Raw genomic sequence first — 20,187 nt, 5'->3', positions numbered from 1 at the left:
GCAGGCTTAAATGCAGGATTTCAGCCAGCTCGAGGAGTGAGTTCTCCAGCTCATTGGGCGGCATGTGGTAGAGTCCGTGGCAACCAGCGAGGTTGAAGCCCTTGGGGGCAACAATGGTATGTTCATTCCTAATCCTTCTTCTCACATCCCACTTCACCCTCATCCCACAATCTCTTCTCACTTTCAAGCTACTTATGCTTCCCACACCTGCTCCCCTCTTGTGCCTTTCTGCTTTCAGATAATCAACAAGAACCCGAGCAGCCTGTCCCCGAGGTGATGCAAGAGAGCGAGGGGGCAGAAGAAGAGGAAGAAGATGACACTGGGTCACTGCATCTGTCACTCACAGACACCAGCTCAGAAACTGGCACTACGTGTACTTTAGAGGCTAGTGTAGTATATCTTCTTCTCTTAGGCAGTCCCATCGGAACCGAGGATGACTTGCTTCCACATTAAAAATGAGTTCTCAGGTGACTGATGAGTCCAATGCGGGACCTACAGTCTCTGTCACAGGTGGGGCAGACGGTGGTTGAAGGGGCAGGTGGGTGGGGTGCTTGGGTTGACGTGCGCTCATTGCGCTGCCTGCGCTTGGCTTCCACTTGCTCCCGGCGAAGAGACCCGAGGTATTCGGCGCCTTCCCGGATGCTTCTCCTCCACTCTGTGCGGTCTTGGGCCAGGGATTCCCAGGTGTCAGTGGTGATGTTGCATTTTTTCAAGGAGGCTTTGAGGGTGTCTTTGAAGCGTTTCCTCTGCCCACCTGGGGCTCTCTTGCCGTGTCGGAGCTCCGAGTAGAGCACTTGTTTTGGGAGCCTCGTATTGGGCATGTGGACAATGTGGCCCGTCCATCGGAGCTGATCGGGCGTGGTCAAAGCTTCGATGCTGGGGATGTTGGTGCACCTATCCTGCCAATGGATTTGCAGGATCTTGCGGAGGCAGCATTGGTGGTACCTCTCCAGTGCTTTGAGGTGGCTGCTGTACATGGTCCATGTCTCTGAGGCATACAGCAGGGTGGGTATCACTGCTGCTCTGTAGACCATGAGCTTAGTGCCGGGTTTGAGGTCCTGGTCTTCAAACACTCTCTTCCTTAGGCGACTGAAGGCTGCACTGGCACACTGAAGGCGGTGTTGGACTTCGTCATTGACGTCTGCCCTTGTTGACAGTAGGCTCCTGAGGTATGGAAAGTAGTCCACGTTGTCCTTGTCGTGGGTTTTGATAATCGGGGGGCAGTACTGTGTGGTGGGGGCAGGTTGGTAGAGGACCTTTGTCTTACGGATGTTTAGTGTAAATCCTATGCTCTCATATGTTTTGGTGAAGGTGTTGACGATGGTGTGTCCTCTTCAAATTCGGCTGCCCTCAAAAGTTTGTCAACATCCTCCGCCTGCTTCACGACGACATGCAAGCTGTGATCCTGACTAACGGTTCCACCACAGACCCAATTCACGAACGGACTGGGGTCAAGCAAGGCTGTGTCATTGCATCAACGCTCTTCTTGATCTTCCTTGCTGCAATGCTCCATCTCACCCTCAGTAAGCTCCCCGCTGGAGTGGAGCTAATTTACAGAACAAACAGGAAACTGTTCTGTATTGATTTGTATTGTGGGTTCAATGACGACACATTCATGAAAGAGAATGACTTTTTATCTAAAGTATGTTCAACTCAGTTAACAGCATTACAGGAGACACCATCTTAGAGCTCCATCTAAAACTAAACTAAAACTAAACTAAACTGTTTGTCTCTCACATGCCCTCTGCTGGTCAGGCATAAATAATCAATCAGGCAAATATGCTGGTAAGGCATCATAATCAAACAGGCAAATACCATCACTATTTGCTGATATCATTACATCTCCCTTTCTTAAAACAGAAGTATTTTACTTTTATCTAACAACATGTTTTCTTTGTATTACTCTGCATTTTAAATGTAACACTTAATGAACTTACATTATCATCATTATCAAGGTTTTTTAACCTTGTTTTGTGTGTTCACATGAAATATGTAAATACACTAGAACTTGAAGAAAGAATAAGATAACATTACTTCCTTCTATAACAAGAGTCCTTAAATTTGCTCAATGAGTCTCTCAGGAGGCTTCACGTGTCTTGAGGATTTTCTGATTGATTGTCCTTGAATCTGAGTTGTTGCCTCAGATGATGATTTCTCAGCTGTGTGATCAGGTTGTCCAACAGTATCAGTCTTTTGACCTGCTGTGTGATCAGGTTGTTCAACAGTATCAATCTTTTGACCTGCTGTGGCTGGTCCCATGAGAAGATCCCGACGATTTCTTCTCAGAACAGCACCCTCATCTGTCTGAATGGTGTATGATCTTGGTTGTACTTCACTCAGGACAGTTCCCTTCTGAGTCCATGTGTTTGTTTTGTCTTTGAACCTTACTTGGTCACCAGTGTGGAGTTCAGGTAGGTTTTGTGTTCCTCTGTCATAGTAGTACTTTTGCTTTTCTTTCTGTTGTTCTTTGAACTTCCTCACTTTCTCCCCCTCTTTTGTTTTCAGGAGGTTCTCCGGGATGGGTAGGTTTGACCTTAGCCGACGTCCCATAAGGAGTTGGGCTGGTGACATACCACACTCGAGCGGCGTTGTGCGGTATACAAGCATGCTCTGGTAGAAGTCAGTTCCACTGTCTTTTGCCTTGTACATCAGTCTTTTCACTGTCTGGACCGATTTTTCCTCTAGTCCATTGGACTGTGGAAAGTGAGGACTTGACGTTGTGTGGACAAAGTCCCACTCTTTGGCAAAGTGTCAGAAACTTGCATTGTAAAACTGGGGTCCGTTGTCTGTGAAGACCTCGCTTGCCACGCCATGTCTGGAGAATATGGCTTTCATACATGTTATCACAGCATCTGCAGTGGTGGTGTACAGTCTACAAACCTCTGGATACAGGGAGTAATAGTCTGTGACTACAAGATAGTCCTTCGCTTGACATACGAATAGGTCAGTGCCTACCTTCTGGTAAGGTCTGTCTGGCGCTGGGTGTGGCTTTAGTGGTTCTACAGGATTGCTTGCTTGATATTTCAGGCATATTGTGCAGTTTGACACCTCATTTGTCACATCTTGGTTGATTCGTGGCCAGTACATCACCTCTCGTGCTCTTTTCTTACACTTTTCGATTCCCAGATGTCCTCCATGGATCCTTTTTAGCATCTCTTTTCTCAGACTCTTTGGGATAACTACTTTACTTCCTTTGTAGATGATGTCTTCGACCACTGATAGTTCCACCCTGCAGTTCCAGTACTCTGCCATGTCAGGTGAGCAGTCTTGCTTCATGTTGGGCCATCCATCCAAGATGCTTTTCCTCAGTCGTCTCATTGTTTCATCTTTGTTTGTCTCCGTCTTTATGAGCTCCATTTTTGCATCTGCTATGGGCAGTGCACTTGTGATCATGTCCACGTAGGCGTTCACTTTTTCATCCATTTTGGTGTTTGCGGGCTCACTTGTGTCAACAGCTCTGGACAACGTGTCTGCTGTATACATCAGCTTACCCGGTGTGTACACAACATTCAGTGTATAGCGTTGCAGCCTGATCATCATTCTTTGTATTCTAAGCAGACAGCTATTTAGTGGCTTTTGGAACAATGCAATCAAGGGCTTATGGTCAGTCTCTACACTGATTGCTTGTCCTGCCACAAACTGGTGAAATCTTTCACAGGCGTATGTGATGCTGAGCAGCTCCTTTTCTATTTGAGCATATCGCGTCTCCGCGTTTGTCATTGAGCGCGATGCATATGCAATAGGTTGCCAGTAGTCATATTTTTGCAGAAGAACGGCACCGAGCCCACTCTGTGATGCATCTGATGATATCTTGATGGGTCTCGCTGGGTCATAAAACCTCAGAACTGGTTCCTCTGTGAGCAGTTTCTTTAGATCGCTCCATGACTTCTCATGCTCAAGATTCCATTCCCATTCTATGTTCTTTTCAGTTAGTCTTCTCAGTGGCGCCATCTTTTCTGAGAGGTTGGATATGAATTTACCCATGTAGTTAATCATTCCATTAAACCTCTGCACGTCCTTTTTGCATTGTGGCTTTGGCATATTCTCAATGGCGGACACCTTTCTGGGATCTGGTCTGATGCCCTCACTGCTAAGGATATCTCCCACGAATGTCAGTTCTGTCACCCCGAGCTGGCATTTCTCTCTATTCAGCTTCAGGTTTGTTTTCCTTGTTGCTTCGAGCACTTTTTTCAGTCTCTCGTCATGCTCAGTTCTCGTGGTTCCCCATACTATGATGTCATCCATTGATGTATCAACTCCCTCCAGGTGCTCATAGATCATATGGATAGTTTTGTGATACACTTCAGGAGCTGAGGCAATGCCAAATGGTAACCTTAGGAATCTGTATCTGCCAAATGGACTGTTGAACGTGCACAGTCTTGAACTTGCCTCGTCCAGTTTCATCTGCCAAAATCCTGATGATGCATCTAACTTGCTGAAATACTTTGCATTTGCAAACTGTGACATGATTTCCTCACGTGTAGGAAGCTTGAAGTGCTCTCTCTTTATTGCTCTGTTTAGATCTCTTGGATCCAGGCAAATTCTGAGCTTTCCATTCGTTTTGTCCACAACGACGAGGGAACTCACCCACTCAGTTGGCTCATCTATCTTCTGAATCACGTTCAGGCTTTCCATCCTGTCCAACTCTGCCTTCAGTTGCTTTTGAAGAGCAAACGGAACTTTTCTGCATGGATGCATGACCGTTGGCATACCTTTATCTACTCTGATCGTGTGTTCTCCTGGAAGGCAGCCTAGACCCTGAAATAGGTCGTTGTACTCTTTCATGAGTTCATCATAGACTGTCTCTCCTTTGCTTTCCACAATGAGGACTCTCTTTACCAGGTTCAGTCTCTCACAGGCTTTTAAACCTAGTATGGCTTGCACATCCTTTGGTACCACGATTAATGCTAGCGTGTGCTCTCTGTCCTTGTGTGTTACTTTGACAATGCATCTTCCTTTCACTGGTATATCAGTACCTGAGTATCCTGTCACTTTCACTTTTATTCCATGTATCTTTGGTCTGGGTCTAATTTTATTAAAATCAGTCTCTGATATCACATTAACTTGTGCTCCAGTATCCAATTTAAATGGAATGTGTATGTCATTCACTTTTAGTGTCAACATCCAGTCTCTTTTTTCTTTTTTGTTTTCAGACACAACATCTACATAGAACTCCTCTATCTCGCTTTCATCTACTGTATGGACCTTGCTTTGTTGCGCTTGCTTCTTACAGCAACGGGCATAATGGTTGTTTTTGTTGCAACTATTGCATGTTTTACCATATGCTGGACACTTTTTTGGTGGATGCTGTGTACCGCATCGACTACATGACTTTCGATTGTCCCTTTCATTTTTGTTCGCTGGCCTCGCCTCTTTTTTCACATTGGCGCTCTTTTTGTTAAATGGTTTGTGTCCGTTCTTTCTCACTGCATCCACGTTGCAGCTACTGTCACTGAACAGCTCCTTTGCCTGCGACTTCACAGTCTCTGTAGCCCTACACAGTGCTATGGCTTTTCCCAGGTCTAGATTTTGCTCTCTTAGCAGTCTTTCCCTTAGACCATTATCTGGAATACCACACACCAGTCTGTCTTTTATCAGCGAGTCTGTCAGTCCCCCAAATTCACATGTTTTGCTTCGGTTTCTCAGTTCAGTCACATACTGATCAATAGTCTCTCCTGTTTTCTGTACACATGTGAAAAATCTGTGCCTCTCAAACGTCACGTTACGTTTAGGTATGCAATCGGCCTCAAACTGTTCCATTATTTTATCTAGCTTCATTTTGTCTCCATCAGCAGTGAATGTGAAGTTATTATACACCTCCAGCGCTTCATCACCCACGACATGTAAGAACACTGACGCTTTCATTTTATCACTTTTCTCGTCAGCTCCGATTGCTGATAAATACAACTCCAAACGTTGTTTGAACCTCCTCCAATTTTCAGCCACATTACCTGTCAACTGAAGCTTCGCCGGTGGGTGTAAACCTTCCATTTTTCACTTCGTTAGCTATTCTCCAATGGTAAGTAACGATGTTCTCTTTTGGCTTGAGCTGAGAGCTGATTTAACTTCAGATTTTTCCTCTTCATCTCTTTCAATCACTTCTGACACCATGTATTGATTTGTACTGTGGGTTCAATGATGACACATTCATGAAAGAGAATGACTTTTTATCTAAAGTATGTTCAACTCAGTTAACAGCATTACAGGAGACACCATCTTAGAGATCCATCTAAAACTAAACTAAAACTAAACTAAACTGTTTGTCTCTCACATGCCCTCTGCTGGTCAGGCATAAATAACCAATCAGGCAAATATGCTGGTAAGGCATCATAATCAAACAGGCAAATACCATCACTATTTGCTGATATCATTACATGTTCAACCTCCGTCGCCTCCAGTCCAGATCCAAGGTCGTCCCCTCCTCTGTCGTCGAATTACAGTATATGCAGACGACGCTTGCATCTGTAGTACATAGGATTACAGAGGATATACAGCACAGAAACAAGCCATTCAGCCCAACCAGTCCATGCTGGTGTCTCAAGATGACAGCATTCCTGTTCCCACCACTGCCACTCCACCATTTCTCTTGCAGCTGCCTGTCAGCCAGCCAGCATAGACTGCTGTTGCCCATGCCGAGGTCGTGCAGTCTGCAGCCAGGCCTTGTAGGGCTGCAAGTGCTTGAGGTCGTCCTGCAAGGCTATCTGAAATCTCCCCTATGGAAACTCAGCAACTTTCCACCAGCCGTGCTGCAGCCACTGGGGGAGCACTTCATAGGTGCACTAAAGTAGAAAAAGGCACCCAAACGACAGACACTAAGGGATTGCACAAGGGTAATTTGTTAATATTTTTCAAGTTGTGTTTACTGACGTTTGATAAATTTATTAATTTTGTTTGGAATCTTTTGTGGTGTCTTTCATTTCAGCTTTGTGCCCAGGAAAACGCTGTGATATTCCGTGACACAGGGATGATATGTGGATATGGTAAGCAACAGGGATCTGGGTTTCATTAATTGGAAACGGAGTCTGAAGAGGCGTTCACGGACAGCCCATCTGGAAGGGCAATTGGCTGCCTGCCTCCTCCCTCCCTCCTCCTGAGATGGTCCCGCAAGCCCTGGTGGCAAGGGCTGCGCCCTCATGATGGCCAAGTTGTGAAGCACGAAGCAGACCACCACGAAATGGGACACCCGTTCCGCCGAGTACTGAAGGGCTTCTCCCAAGTGGCCAAGGCAGCGGAACCATTGCTTCGGTAGCCCGATAATTTTCCTGGTGGAAGCAGGGCTCTCATTATGAGTGCTGGGCATGAGTATTGGAGTTGCGGAGGGGAGTCATGAGCCAGGTGGGCAGCGGATAGCCCTTGTCTCCGAGCAGCCACCCTCGAGGACTGATGCAGGATGAAGGCATCATGGCTGCTGCCAGGATAGCGGACACTGACATTGAGGAATTGCTGGGCGTGGTTACACACCACCTGCACATTAAGTGAATGGTAGCCGTTGCGGTTATGGAAGATCTCAGGATTGGTTTACGGTGACCGAAAAACCATGTGTCTGCAGTTGATGCCGCCCTGCACCATGGGGAAGCCTACTATCCTGGCAAAGCCACATGCTTGCTCATCCTGCTTCTCTCTGCTCAGACAGAAGACAACGGTAATAGCAGGACATTTAGAAAATCATAATGCAGTCAAGCAGAGTCAACATGGTTTTATGAAAGGGAAATCATGTTTAACAAATTTGCTAGAGTTCTTTGAGGATGTAACAAACAGGGTGGATAAGGGTGAGCCAGTGGATGTGGTGTATTTGGATTTCCAGAAGGCATTCGATACGGTGCCACATAAAAAGGTTACTGCACAAGCTAAGAGCGCATGGGGTTGGGGGTAATATTTTGGCATGGATAGGGCATTGGCCAACTAACAGAAAACAGAGAGTCGGGATAAATGGGTAATTTTCCGGTTGGCAACCAGTAACTAGTGGGATGCCACAGGGATCAGTGCTGGGGCCTCAACTATTTACAATCTATATTAATGACTTGGATGAAGGGATCGAGTGTACTGTAGCCAAATTTGCTGATGATACAAAGATAGGTGGGTTAGCAAGTTGTGAGGAGGACACAAAGGCCTAGAAATTCATTGTAGCCACTTTTGGGGCAGTAAAGTCGGGCGGCCGCTAAAGTTTGCGCCCGGCGCAAAATCGAGGCCACTTCTCTGATATTCATTAGCTTCGCCCTAAGAGTTTGCTCGAGCGCTAAAACTGGCGATGCACGCCTCTCTTTAGGCGCTAAGCCGGAGGTGCTGAGCGAGAGCGCCGAGGCCGGGCGCAGCGCAGGTGCGGCCATCTCGTGATTGACAGCAGACACCCTGGCGCCGGCCAGCTCTTAAGGGGGAAGGGTCGACTTGGTCTGCTGCCACGCCCTGGATAGTGGAGCCATCCAGCTAGGCCTGAACACTGCTGCTGGACCCAAATAGCGCCTGAAGCCATGCAGAAGGCCCGTGAACGAGCGCAGCGCTTCTCAGAGCTTGATCTGAGTGTGCTGGTTGGTGCTGTGGAGAAGAGGCGCCATATTTTGTACCCGGACAATGGCAGGAAGGCGCCGGTCCGCGTCTACCGGAGAGCCTGGAGGCATGTCGCCAGCGAGGTGACAGCCAACAGCGAGGTCCCCAGGAGCGGTGTCCAATGCCGCAAAAAGTTTAATGACCTCACTCGGATTGTCAGGGTGAGTACCCTTTCCAGTGTCCTCCTCATCCTTGCATGTGCACCTCACATTATGGGCAAAGGGACCTGAAAGCTCTAATGGCCAGCCCTCATCCAGCAGCTATGGGACAGGCATGAACATCAATTGCACATTCTGCACTTAACACACTGGCCAAGCTATTCCACCATGGGAGGCAGTGCACACAAGATCAGGGCGACACACTGGCCAGGCTATTCCACCATGGGAGGCAGTGCACACAAGATCAGGGCTACACACTGTACTTAGAGGCCGTCCTTTCTCTTGCAGGCCAAGCTGGCCAATAATAAGAAGAGCCGGACTGCGACCGGGGGAGGCCGACCCCAGATCCAGCCGCTCACCGAGCTGCAACATCGCGTGGAGCGCATCATGGGTGGCCGGGTGATTGGCCCCGTTGCATGTGGAGATGCCGACCCTGTTCTGGGCACCAATGGTAAGGACATCACCTTTTGGACCTCTCTCGTCCCACTTGCGCATCAGACCTACATCCTTTGCCACTGTCCAACCAATGCGCTGAATGCCACCACTCATGCATCCCTCGCTGACGCCCTCTCCTCACTCTAAAGCTACTCTTGTGCCTTCCTGCTTTCAGATGGTGAGGAGGAGGTCCCTGAACTTGCCAGTGACAGCCCCTCAGAAGAGGAGGAGGAGGAGGAGCAAGAGGAAGGCGGCCCATCAGGGGAACCCTCAGCCGCGGCAACCCATGCGAATGTAGGGGACACGTCTTCCCTGGAAGGGAGCGTGGCGGAAGTGTCGGAGGGGAGGGCAGCTCATGGGACCTGCGGCCTGCAGAAACGCGGGAGGGGGGTGGAAGCTCAGCGGCCTTCTCCCCAGAGGGGGGAAGGGTCGGAGGGGAGTCCAATTGCTGGGCCCAGCGGCGTCCAGCAACGCAGGAAGGGTCGGCCAGCTCGGCGGCCTTCTCCCCAGAGGGAGAGTCCGGCCTCCAGTCCGGAGATGGTCTTCGCCGAGGAGATGGAACGCCTCGAGGACTTGTCCGCGGACTCAGAGCGCCGGCACACGGAGCTCATGGGGGTAGTGGCACGGTTGCCTGAGGCCATCGAGTCCCTCTCTCGGAGTGTGACCGACGTCGGGGCCTCACAGGCCATCAGTTTGGCGGAATTCGGGGCAGAGCAGGCAGCGAGTCGGGCGGCATTCGGGGCAGATCAGGCAGCGAGTCGGGCAGCATTCGGGGCAGCTCAGGCAGCGAGTGGGCAGCTGATCAGTGGTGCCGTGCAGTCACTGGGTGCTCTGATGAGGTCACTGAACAGGTCAACACGGGCACTCACTGCTGCCACACTCGCTGTGTCAGCCAGGCATCGCCAGGGCACCCGGCGCGCTGCAGCAGCACAGCGGTCTGTCCCTCGGCAGATTGGTGCGCATGCTGCAGTGCTGGCCCGGGCGAGTGCCAGTGTCTCAGGCAACCAGCGAGTGCCTGCCATCCGCCAGCTTGCCCCCATTCCTCCAGCCGCCACTGCCACTCCCCCAGTGGAGCTGCCAGGAGCTGCTGCAGCGACTGATGCTGGCCAGCCACAGCTGCAGCATTCAACAGCCGCCCGCTCGACGGCCAGACCTCGACTAGGCCGACCCCCAAGGGCATCTGCCATCACGACATGTGCCCCTCTGGAGCCTGCCCCCAGCCTTGCAGCAGCCAATGGCCTTACTTTGAGGAGGAACAGCAGGGCGGGCAGGGGCCACACAAAGATGGCCAAGGCATCGCCCTAGCGGGCCAAAAAGTCGAATGTGTGGCCAGTTGTGTTTGTTTTTTGAGGCCGAGAATTGGATGTTTGTTTTTTGAGGCCGAGAATTGGATGTTTGTTTTTTGAGGCCGAGAATTGGATGTTTGTTTTTTGAAGGCCGAGAATTGGATGTTTGTTTTTTGAAGGCCGAGGATGTGATGTTTGTTTTTTACGAAGGCCGAGGATGACGGCCATTTTAGTTGCACTGTTTTGTTAATCCTCTCCAGGTTGTGGGAGCGAGTAATGTGTTTGAGTGTTTTTTGGGGGTTTCGTCTGTTTTTGGTTTTCATGTGGGAAGGGCCCTGAGTTTGTACAATAAAGCATTTTATTTATTAACATTGTCCATGTTTGATCTTTGAAGTGTTTGTTGCCTTAACCGGCTGAGGGCTTGTGGAGTGGCTGCAATCATGTTCTTTCATTGGCACAAGCCATTCCTTGACAGGGGGCCTAGAAGTGACGTTCAATAAGCCGCCGACGGGCGGCCCTTGGACCTTCTGCCTCCCTCCTGGGCTGGTACTCCTCGTCCTCCTGCTCCTCCTCCTGAGGTGGTGGTCCAACGTGAGGTGGCAGTGCCTGAGTCCTGCGGATAGCCAGGTTGTGCAGCATGCAGCAAACGACGACGAATTGGGAGACTTGCTCCTGCGAATACTGGAGGGCTCCCCTGGAGCGATCGAGACAGCGGAACCGTTGCTTGAGGACGCCGATTGTTTGTTCTATGATGTTCCTAGTCGCTTGATGGCTCTCGTTGTATGCCTCTTCAGCAGGGGTCGTGGGCGCGCGGAGCGGGGTCATGAGCCAGGTACACAAAGGATAGCCTTTGTCTCCGATAAGCCATCCTCTTGGGTGAGGCTGTGCCTGGAACATGTCAGCCACAGTTGTCTGTCGCAGGATAAAGGCATCGTGGCTGCTGCCTGGAAAGCGGGCATTAACAGCTAGGATGCGCTGCCTGTGGTCACACACCAGCTGTACGTTGAGGGAATGGTAGCCCTTCTGGTTGCGGTAATCCTCGGCATGCTCCAGAGGTGCCCGCAAAGCCACATGCGTGCAGTCAATGGCGCCCTGCACCATGGGGAAGCCCGCTATTCTTGCAAATCCCACTGCATGCTGCTGCTGCTTTTCCAGGGTCATGGGGAAGGAGATGAATTGATGTCTCCTTCTGAAAAGGGCATCGGTCACCTGGCGGATGCAGCAATGCACGGCGAACTGGGAGATGTTAGCGATGTCCCCAGCAGCGGATTGGAAGGAGCCGGTGGCATAGAAGTTGAGAGCCACCGTCACCTTCACTGCCACCGACAGAGACGTCCTGCGCATCAGCTGTGGCTGCAGATCTCTGTGAAGCTGCTGGCAGATGTCTGCAACCACCTCCCTTCTGAATCGCAGCCTCCTAACACACATCGCGGCAGACATGGTCAGATAGGAGGACTGCTGGCGGTATACCCTGGGTGGGTAAGGCCTCAGTTGGCGACGCTTGTTGCCCCCTCTGCGTCTAGCCAGGGCTGCCACTCTCTCACGGCGTCTGTAAGCCCTTCTGGCATAAGGCTGAAAGTCAGCGTTGGCACCCAATGCAGCCCCCATTATATGCTGGCAAACACTGAGCTCTCAATGAAGGCAAAGATAATTGCTAAGCTCTGGCCTGAGCCAAAAATACCTGTCCTAGTGTTGGTCCAAACCAGTAAGCTCTCCTCCTTGGTCTCTCTCCAAAAAACCGTTGCACAAGAGTGAATGCTGCAAAATGGCTGGCCTTTATAGTGCAGGGTAAGTGCCCTTTAATTAGCACTCCCCGCGGCCCGGCTCGGCTGTGTACCGTTCCACTTCTCAGTCGTTAGGGCCGCCCGGCGCACAATGGGGCGGCGCGAGTGAAGTTCCGGTTCCGGGCGCACAAAGGGCGTTGCACGACGAAATGACGTCATGATCTGCGCGTGCAGCAGGGCGCGCGCTAAGACTTTGCGCCGGCGCTAAATGTGTACTGAAGTTGGGGCGAGGCGCAGATCACGCTGTGCCCGGGCGCTAAGCACCTAGCGCTCGAGATCTACTCCTCCTAAGGCGCTAACGGCTGGCGCGCCCAACTGAATTTCTAGGCCAAAGAGTCTGCAAAGGGATATAGATAGGTTAAGTGAGTGGGCAAAAATTTGGCAAATGGAGTACAATGTGGGAAAATGTAAGGTTATCCACTTTGGAAGGAAGAATGAAAAAGCAAATTATTATTTAAATGGAGTGAAACTACAAAATGCTGCGATACAAAGGGATCTGGGGGTCCTAGTACATGAAACACACAAACTTAGCATGCAGGTACAGCAAGTAATTAGGAAGGCTAATGGAATGTTGACCTTTATTGCAAGGGGTATAAAAGTAGCGAAGTTTTGATGCAACTTTACAGGGCGCTGGTGAGACCGCACCTGGAGTACTGCGTACAGCCATGGTCTACATATTTAAGGAAGGATGTACTTGCATTGGAGGCAGTACAAAGAAGGTTCACGAGGTTGATTCCTGGGATGAACGGGTTGACGTATGAAGAAAGGTTGAGCAGGTTGGGCCTATACTCATTGGAGTTTAGAAGAATGAGAAGTGATCTTATTGAACCATATAAGATTCTGAGGGGGCTTGACAGGGTGGATGCTGAGAGGATGTTTCCCCTGGTGGGGGTATCTAGAACTAGGGGGCATAGTTTCAGAATAAGGGGTCACCCATTTAAGATGGAGATGAGAAGGAATTTCTTCCCTCAGAGGGTCGTGAATCTTTAGAATTCTCTACCCCGGAGAGCTGTGGAGGCGGAGTCACTGAATATATTAAAGGCGGAGATTGACAGACATTTGAACTACAAGGGAGTCAAGGGGTATAGGGAGAGAGCGGAAAAGTGGTGTTGAGGACAAGATTGGATCAGCCATGATCTTATTGAATGGCGGAACAGGCTTGAGGGGCCAATTGGCCTACTCCTGCTCCTTCTGTTTCTTATGTTCTTATGTACAATGTAGTCCCTTCTCCTGGTGTAGAGAGCCTCAGTGACTTCCTGGATGCAGCGATGGATGGCAAACTGTGAGATGTTAGCAATGTCTTCTGCTGCAGACTGGAAGGATCCACTGTTGAAGAAATTGAGGGCCACGATGACTTTGACTGCCACTGGGAGAGCCGTGGTCGCCCTGCTCTCAGGCTGCAGTTCTGGTTGCAGGAGGTGACAGAGTTCTGTGACCACCTTCTTGGTGAAACGTAACCTCCTAATACACAGCTCCTCATTAAATTGATATGAGAAGTGCTCTCGGAACACCCTAGCTGGATAAGGCCTCCTGTTGAGAGCCTTCCTCCTCCTCCCTCTCCGTCCATCTTTTCATCTCCTTCGCTGCCTCTGCGTGGGAGTGGCTCCTCCTCTAAGTGGAATGGCGAAATCCAATGTAGCAGATTGGGCGTCAAGTGAGCGTTGCACACTCATTGACATCATGATCTGCTTATTTTCAATTATTTCAGCGCTCGCCTCCATCGGCAGCACTGCCAGCCACCCCAAAATGGTGGTCGCCGCGGGACACGCTGCCAGCTGGCGGAAGAGCGGCGGCCGCTATTTCTTCGTCCAATTATGGCGGTAACGGGTGGCATTAAAGCCCTGAATTTCTAGGCCATAGTCTCTTCACTGAAACAACCTTATACTTTTGAGAGATGATTCCATGAGCCAGTGCTTTCAGTGCATCCACGCATGGAGCGCATCTTGAGAAATCACAGGCACAGGGAATTAATCAACCTCGTACAGGTTCCAGTACAATGTTAAATCCCGGCTGTCTTGTTTTGCACACTTTGTACAAAAATAATAAATTGCAGGACAACGGAGTATTATAGTTTAAACTCTTTTAATGAAGCATCAGGTCTGTGATCTCTCATACAGCACCATGTGGACAAGATGGAGTCAGGACCCTGGGTCCTCCAAAACAATAGCAGTCCTTACAGATGCCTGCAGGCCAATGACAACTCAGCATGTGATCACATGTGAATATAATAGGTATTCCTTACAGATGCCTGCGGGCCAATGATAAATCAATATGCAAATGTTACATTCTCTTTCCTATCAAGAGACTGAGATCGACTCAGGCGATCAACAAACGATGTTTAATATAAAACAAACTGAGTTTAACAAACCAATGCACGAGAACTACGAATACAGGTCTAGTTAGTTCGGAGGCTCCACGAGGACTGCTTGGGCGGTCCCATGGCTGGCGTCATGATGTCATCACATTTTCCCCGCCGATGGGGGATCACGTGATGAACGGCGTGACGTCATTGCGTTTGCCCGCGCTCTTAAAGGGACCGCGCTCTGTACATGCAACAGTATATACTGTACAAAGATACAGACTCAGGCTGTAGTTAACATATTGTTAAAGGGAATTATATACATTTGATCGGAGTCCCTTAGTGGCTCCGCCACATGCGCCCCCCCAGAATTGTCTTTAACAGAAAAAGTGAAACGGTGAGGAGGCCTGACAAGCCTGTCAGAGCGACTTCTGTACAGTTGGAGTGGAAGCTGCTGGACGGCGGGCGGGCTGGCGGGCGGTGGCGCTTGATCTGGCAGGGCAACTGTGGGTGGTCGGCCACGTTTTGGCGGCTGTGCGGTCTCGACCGGGCGGTCAAGGTCCAAGTGTGCTGGCTTCAACCGGTCAACCGAAATGTGGTCCGGTTTACCTCCGATATCCACTGAGAAAGTTTTGTCTCCCGGCTCTAGCACACGGAAAGGATCAGTGTAAGGAGCTTTGAGTGGATCCCGATGAGCGTCGTGGCGGATGAACACATATTCGGCGTTCTTCAGCTCTGCTGGGACGTGGGAGCTCTGAAAGCCGTGATGCGACATTGGTACTGGTGCAAAACACCTGGCTGCCTCCTGGTGGCTGATGAGTTGATTGGATGCGGACCATGGCTCTGCTGGAGTCGGAAGGAAATCACCTGGTACGTGTAGCGGTTGGCCATAGACGAGCTCTGTCGAGGACGAGCGAAGATCTTCCTTGGGTGCCGTGCGAAGACCCAACAGGACCCATGGCAGCCTGTCCACCCACCCAGCGCCTTGGAGGCTGGCCTTCAGTGCGGCTTTGAGCGACCTGTGAAACCGTTTGCACAGGCCGTTCGGCTGTGGATGGTAGGCTGTGGTGCGATGGAGCTTGATGCCGAGCCCCTGAGCCACTGTGTTCCAGAGCTCAGAGGAAAATTGCGGTCCACGATCAGAAGAGATGTCCGCCGGTACCCCGAAATGAGCGACCCAAGAAGAGATGAATGCCCATCTGCCGAAGTGGTGGATGACAAGGGAACTGCCTCTGGCCATCTAGTGGTGGGTCTACCATCGTAAGGATGTGTGTAAACCCATGAGAAGGTGGAAGTGGCCGCACCAGGTCCACATTCACGTGATCGAACCGTCGCTCCGGAACAGCGAAGGTGGCCAACGGAGCTTTGACGTGACGCTGCACCTTGGCCTTTTGGCAGACCACGCAGGTGTTGGCCCAGTAGCGGACATCCATATGAATGCCCCGCCAAACGAACTTGGACGACATCAGCCTTTGCGAGGCCTTCATGCCCAGATGTGACAGCCCATGTATGGTGTCAAACACTTTTCGGCGCCAGGCGACCGGCACGATAGGGCGAGGATCTCCTGTGGAGACGTCACAAAGTAGCGCGGTGCCTGCGGCGTGGAATTTGACGTCAGCCGCTTGGAGGCTAGAGGGACTGGTTCGGTAAACTTGCACCTCTGGATCCGAGGCTTGATCCACAGCCATGAGGGCATAGTCGATGCCGAGCTGGACTGCCTGAACGGTCGCGTGGGAGAGGCAATCCGCCACCAGGTTGTCTTTACCGGCCATGTGCTAAATATCAGTAGTGAATTCAGAGATAAACGTCAACTGACGTTGTTGTTGGGCTGACCACGGTTCGGCAGTCTTGGCCATAGGGAACGTTAGTGGCTTATGGTCTACAAAAGCAGTGAAAGGACGTCCCTCCAGCAAGAACCGGAAATGGCAGATGGCCAGAAAAAGAGCCAGCAACTCCCGGTCGAAGGTACTGTACTTCTGCTTGTTTCGCCGTAGTTGACGGCTGAAGAACGCCAGCGGTTGCCATGTTCCATTTACCCACTGTTCCTGCACTGCGCCGATGGCGTAGCCTGACGTGTCGGTGGTGAGGGCGATGGTGGCACCTGGCAGCGGGTGCGCCAGCATGGTCGCGTTGGCGAGGGCGCTTTTTGTGTCAACGAACGCCCGGTCCATGTCGACAGTCCAGCTTACCGGATCCTTGCCAGACTTACCCTTGAGGGCCTCGTACAGGGGTTGCATGAGCAGAGCTGCCTTAGGCACGAAGCGGTGGTAAAAATTTACCATCCCGAGGAACTCCTGCAGGGCCCTGATGGTCTGCGGGTGTGGAAAAGGTGTTACTGCTGTTACGTCCGTGTATAATAAGACACAGACTGCGGAGAACGGTACAACAGGTGTTTACTCAACGTGGCTCACACTGCAACTGATTGTACAGATTACTACTCAGTGCTATATACAGGTGTGGTCACTGCCGGTACTACAGTATACATGAGCTGTAAAAAGTAGTTCCCCCCCTTAAAGGTATATACATTACAATTCCTCCCCTTTTAGATTAACAGTACCATAACACTCATTTAACAATTAAATATCAAACTAATTACAATTAACACTTTTAACATGCAACATTAACTGAAAATAGTCTATTTATATATTCAGTCTTTGGGGAGGCTTCCTGATCCTTTCTGGATAGCGCCTTTCCCGAGTGTCTTGCTCTTGGTGCGGAGGCGATTCTGGCCCCCTGTCTTTGGTTGGTTCATCAGCTTCCGATGCTACTGTTTCTGGGGTAGATGCGACCTGTACGTCGGGTTCATCACCAGGTATATATGGGCGAGGCATGGGGTTGACTTGTTCCTGTGACTCTAGGATCTGGTCAGCATGGCGTCTCACGATGCTCTCCCCAACGTCCACTGTGTACATTAGTGGGCCCTGCCGTGTGCATATTGTTCCTGGCTGCCATTTTTCTGTTCGGTAGTCGCGGGCCAAGACTGGTTGCCCTACATTGAAGCTCCTTGTTGGCTTCTTATGGATGTGCTGGAATTGCTTACTCTCAACATCTCTTCGTACGTTTGGTCTGAGCAAATCCAGGCGAGATCTTAACCTTCGGTTAAAGAACATCATGGCTGGGGCCTGGTTGGTGACTGCATGTGTCGCATTCCGGTAGGCGAACAGGAAATTCTCCACCTTGTGCTGCAGCGGAATGTTGTCATTGTACATAGCCTTTATTGCCTTCTTAAAGGTTTGTACGAACCTCTCAGCCAATCCATTTGTGGCTGGATGATACGGGGTGGATGTGTAATGCCTTACCCCATTCTTTTTCAAGAACCTCCGGAACTCTTCGGACACAAACTGTGGTCCGTTGTCGGAGCAAATCTGTTCTGGCAAGCCATTCCTGGCAAAAATGGTCCGTAGGACTGCAATAGTTTTCTCCGTGGTGGTGGAGGACATTTTGATGACCTCAGGCCATTTCGAGTGCGCATCCACGGCTATTAAAAACATTGAGTCCATGAATGGATCAGCAAAATCAATATACACCCATTGCCATGGAGATGAGGGCCACTCCCATGGGTGTAGAGGGGCCTGTGGTGGTGCATTTTGGACTCTCTGGCATCCTGAGCAGCTCTTGGTCAGGTCCTCGATTTGTTTATCGATTCCCGGCCACCACACATAAGCCCTGGCTAGGCTTTTCATTTTTACCCCTCCCAGATGACCCTCATGAAGCTCATTGAGCACTCTATCCCTTAACTTGGGTGGAATTACCACTCGGGATCCACACATCAAGGTCCCCCGGCACACTGACAGCTGTTCTCTCCTTGTCGAGAATGCTGGCAACAGTGAGTCGCCATGTGCTGGCCATCCCTTCACTGTCAAATCATATACCCGAGACAGTGTCGGGTCATTTCGGGTTTCCTTTTCGATACAAGCGTCAGTTACCGGTAGGTATTCAACTATAGTCGAATGGAATATTTCGACAGGATCCACTGCTGGTACTTCCTCCGCAGTAGGCAGTGGCAGGCATGATAGCCCATCAGCATTTCCATGCTGTTTCGTGCCCTTATATTCAATCTCATATTGGTGCACCCCTAGAAAAATTGACCATCTTTGTAGTCGTTGCGCAGTCATCACCGGAACGCCCTTCTTCGGATTAAAAATGGAGACAAGAGGCTGGTGATCAGTCAGCAAGGTGAATTTCTGCCCATGCAGATAGTGATTATACTTTTTCACTCCCCACACTAGGCTGAGGGCCTCCCTGTCAATCTGGGCGTAGTTACGCTCAGCTGAGGTTAGTGATCGTGACGCAAAGGCTATTGGCCTCTCTGAGCCGTCCGAGAATTTGTGCGACAGCACCGCTCCAATGCCGTAGGGTGACGCATCACATGCCAACCGAATTGGCAATGCCGGGTTGTAATGGGCCAATACCTCTTTCGATGTGATTAGTGTTTTGCTCTTCTGGAAAGCTCATCTACATTCGTCACTCCACTTCCATGGCACCCCAGTTTGCAGTAGGGTGTTCAGTGGGTGTAGTATTGTAGACAAATTTGGCAAGAACTTATGGTAGTAGTTTACCAGCCCGAGGAACGACCTCAGTTGTGACACATTTTCCGGTGCTGGAGCCTTGACTACTGCCTCAATCTTCTCTGGGGACTTATGTAACCCCTCTTTATCGATAACGTGGCCACAATACGAGACCTGTTTTCTAAAAAACTCGCATTTGTGCCGGTTAGCTCGGAGCCCATATTCCTGCAATCTAGTGAGCACCTGCTCCAGGTTGGCAAGGTGATCACTGTCATTTTCGCCCGTGACCAGGATGTCGTCCAAATAACACTGGGTCCCTGGGATCCCTTGCAGGACTTGTTCCATTGCCCTCTGCCAAATAGCCGGAGCTGATGCTACCCCGAATACCAGCCGGTTGTATTGGTAGAGACCTTTATGGGTGCTGATTGTGAGGTATTTTTTTGATGCTTCTTCTACCTCCATTTGCAGATACACCTGGGCCAGATGAATCTTAGTGAAGCGTTTCCCTCCAGATAGCGAGGCGAAAATATCTTCAATCCGCGGAAGTGGATATTGTACGGTGTGAAGCATCGGGTTCACTGTTACCTTAAAGTCCCCACAGATGCGAACCTTCCTTGGTTCCCCAGGCGTGCTGCTCAACGACTTTTTCATCACAGGGACGATGGGTGTAGCCCACTCGCTCCAGTCTACCTTGGACAGTACCCCTGAACGTTCCAGACTCTCCAGCTCTGCTTCGACGGCTGGGCGGATCGCATAAGGTACCGGTCTGGCCTTAAACATTTTTGGGCTTGCGTTTTCTTCAATTTTAATCATCGCTGTCATGCCTTTTAGTGTTCCGAGTCCTTGCTGGAACATTTCTTTCACGTCAGTTAGGATCTTTGACAGTCGCCCAGGTGTGATGTCGTCATCCTTTTTGTCAGCCACAGTCAGTGCCTGTATGGAATGCCAATCCAGTTGTATTTTCCGGATCCATTCACGTCCCAGTAATGGTGGTCCTCCATCTTGCAATACATACAGGTCTAGTTTTGGTGTTTCCTTACCGTTATATGTAACGGTCACCCTTATTTTTCCTTTGGGGTAGACTTTTTGCCCCGTGTACGTCTTCAAAATAATTTTTGTGTCTCTCAAGGGTATGTGTGAGAATAGCCGCTTGTAGTCCCGTCGGTTTATGAC

The sequence above is a fragment of the Somniosus microcephalus genome, chromosome 9 (genome assembly GCF_052327205.1).
Source record: "Somniosus microcephalus isolate GS21.2 chromosome 9, FLI_Smic_1.0, whole genome shotgun sequence".
NCBI classification, from domain to species: Eukaryota; Metazoa; Chordata; class Chondrichthyes; order Squaliformes; family Somniosidae; genus Somniosus; species Somniosus microcephalus.
The sequence above is the reverse complement of the archived record's forward strand: the minus strand, read 5'-3'. Positions refer to the sequence as shown.